The sequence below is a fragment of the Sciurus carolinensis genome, unplaced genomic scaffold (genome assembly GCF_902686445.1).
Source record: "Sciurus carolinensis unplaced genomic scaffold, mSciCar1.2, whole genome shotgun sequence".
Lineage (NCBI taxonomy): Eukaryota > Metazoa > Chordata > Mammalia > Rodentia > Sciuridae > Sciurus > Sciurus carolinensis.
This window is the reverse complement of record NW_025920155.1, coordinates 1,465,329-1,468,155: the sequence shown is the minus strand read 5'-3', so window position 1 is coordinate 1,468,155 and position 2,827 is coordinate 1,465,329. Positions and strand designations below refer to the sequence as shown.

The 2,827-nt window shown below is 43.7% G+C and overlaps 1 pseudogene; it reads left to right on the top strand.

The window, feature by feature from the left end:
- Positions 1–1,050: 1,050 nt before the first annotated feature.
- LOC124974592 (chromatin target of PRMT1 protein-like) lies at positions 1,051–1,878 on the top strand (annotated as a pseudogene).
- Positions 1,879–2,827: the final 949 nt, after the last annotated feature.

Below are 2,827 nucleotides of genomic sequence, written 5' to 3'. Positions count from 1 at the left end.
TCCATCTTCAGGGCAGGGGCATGAAGCTGCCCAAGACCAGAGGTTCTCATTCCCTGGGCCCTGCTCAGAGTTTAAGGAATGCTAAAGACTGTTGTGTACACATCATGGAGCAAGGAACACTATCACAGGTCACCATCCACCTGAATCCTCTGCAAACCATTTAACTGCAATCCATATTTCCCCATAATGATATTCACTATCTAGTTAACAACTGTGTGCCAATATCATTTCATAGAGACTCCAAAATCCCAGGAAATGATCTCTGTTGTGATTTCTTTAAACATTAGGAATCATGGTGGTATTTTCCCATGACATAAGAAAGTAACTGATATATTTTTCCTCTAGTTTTTCTTTTAAACTTTGTCTATAGAAGAACTCAGTGTTGCAATTTATCTTATTTTTCTAACATTAACATAGCAATACTTTATTGTTCTTGCTAGATACTTGAGCTGCTTGAACAGGTGTCAGAAGATATTTTTTCAAGTACAGGAAAAATGAGGTAAAATTTCAGTCTGAGTCTGAAAAATAAACAGGGGTGATGCCTTTGAAGAGAGGAAAACAAATTCATTCTGGTCATAAGAAGTCATTTTTTACTTCTATTTGAAAATGACCTCTCAGATGCCTCTTCCCAGGGTTTCTGCTGGAGATAGTGTGGGCTGAAGTGCAGATGCTAAATTCTTCCCAGAATATCAAACACACCTGTGCCCACCAGGTAGTAAGCAGGTGTGCTGGCAGAATGGGGAGGATTCTCTAAAAAAGAATAAAGATGGGGACACCGAGCAGGAGTTGGTGGTGGCAGGTGTGGTGGCACAGAGGAAAGGCAGAAAAGGGCAGGCCGGACGACCAGGCAGATTGTCTGGTTAGGTAGTCAACCTAAACGAACAAGCCTCACAATCTACATCTCACTCTTTTAACCAACTGCCCATCTACTGAACCCGAGCCCCTCTGTCAACTCAGGTTCATCCAGTCCCCAGCCCACCTGCTGCAGCCATGGTGGCAGCTCCGGGAGGAGCACTGTCATCCATTTCTTTTGATTCTTGGGATTTGAAGATGGCTGCACAATCAGCGCTGAAAGTTGTGCTAAAAAGCACCACCAAGATGTCTCTAAATGAGCAGTGAGGCAACCAACAGAAACTTCAGCTCCTTCCTAAGTACATATTACTTAAATGACCCTTGGGTTCAATGCACAAAAACCGGTTCTTTACTAATATGCTGAAGAACAAACAGTCGATGCCAGTGAATATTTGAGCTCTGAGGCAGCAACAACAGCAGCTAGCCAGTGCCAGAAACAGAAGACTGGCCCAGCAGGTGGAGAATAGACCCTCTGTCCAGGCAGCATTAAAACTTAGCAGAAGAGCTTACAGCAGCACCTGGGTAAGAGTAACCTCCAGGCACATTTAGGCCGACACATAGGGGCCTTGGCTAGGGGAGCATTGGAGGACAAGGTTTGCTGGTAATCCAGAGAGGCTTATCCAGAGGAGGACTCCATGGGGGATGAGCCACCAGAACCCTACTTAGGGGTGGGATGTGGCTCCGAGGTCAAAACCTGCTCTGAGGTGGACAAGAGGTAGCTCCCCAAATGGGCTTAAGAAGAGGTGGTGTTCAAGGTCATGGAGGTCATAGAGGTCCTGGGAGAGGGGGCCTAGGGCATGGAGCTATGGGTTTTGGTGGAATTGGTGGTAGAGGTTGGGGCATGATAGGTCAGGGAAGAGGAGAATTTGGAGACCTAGGCTGAGGCCAAGGCCATGGACCAGCCCTGTATTGAACAAGGAGCAGCTGAACAACCAGTTGGATGCATACATGTCGAAAACTAAAAGACACCTGGATGCCAAGTAGGATGCCTGCATGGCATAGACAGATCCAGAAACCAATGATTGAAGCCTGCTTGCCTATCCTTCTGTGAGAAACTCTTGTTAAGTCACCACATCTCTAAATAACCTTGAGATAACAGATGAGAAGAAACCTGATTGATGCTAGAACCTATCACAATAGGTATGGACTTACCTGCCACCAGTTTGTTCATTTAGTGTGTTCCTTTTACTTTTTGATAGTGTGTTGTATGAAACCCTTTTTTTTTTCCTTTGATTCAATTGGTTTTTATTTTTTTTTCCCTCTCTCTTCACCCGGACTTATCTTTGAACATGAATGTGTTGATCTTGAGTGTACAATGCTTTGCCTACCTCTGCCTCCCTTCTATTGTACACTGACATTCTCTGTGCCCCCACAAAAAACTCCCAGAAAGATCCAGTTTTTCTCCTTGATGCCTTAGTTTCTGAGATAGAATTCTGTTGTACACCCTGTTTAAATAGCCTCTTAGAAGTGCTATGAAAATATGGAGTTGAAAAATATGTTTTGCTGCATTGTTAGTGTAGTAAGTTGGAAACATTGATGTTGCTACAGAGAAACATAACAGGATACACATGGTATCTGATTTGATTGAAATTGCTACCAGGTGCTTTGATACCACATAGTTGGTAACCAGCATGCTAGATTGGATACATGCACTTTCTACCATCAAATGAGATTCTTCAGCTTGCCTCTTGGCTTTGTATCATATTCAAAGGGATTGAACTGCCTTATACCTGCAGTGGAGAGGAAGAAGTTATTTGGTTTGACTAGCACAACAGAGGGAAAGGAATGGGGGAGTAGGGGAGACCACTACTGGGAAGGATCAGGAACTACCCATATCAAAATGCAGTTATCATGTTTGTCCCAGATCAATCTTGGGCTTTTCCATTTGTTGGATTTATTTGATCCTCTTTTTCTCTTGAAGGTTTAAGTTCAACCATACTCTGTCAACTGTTCCAGTTTCAGTGCAATCTTGTAT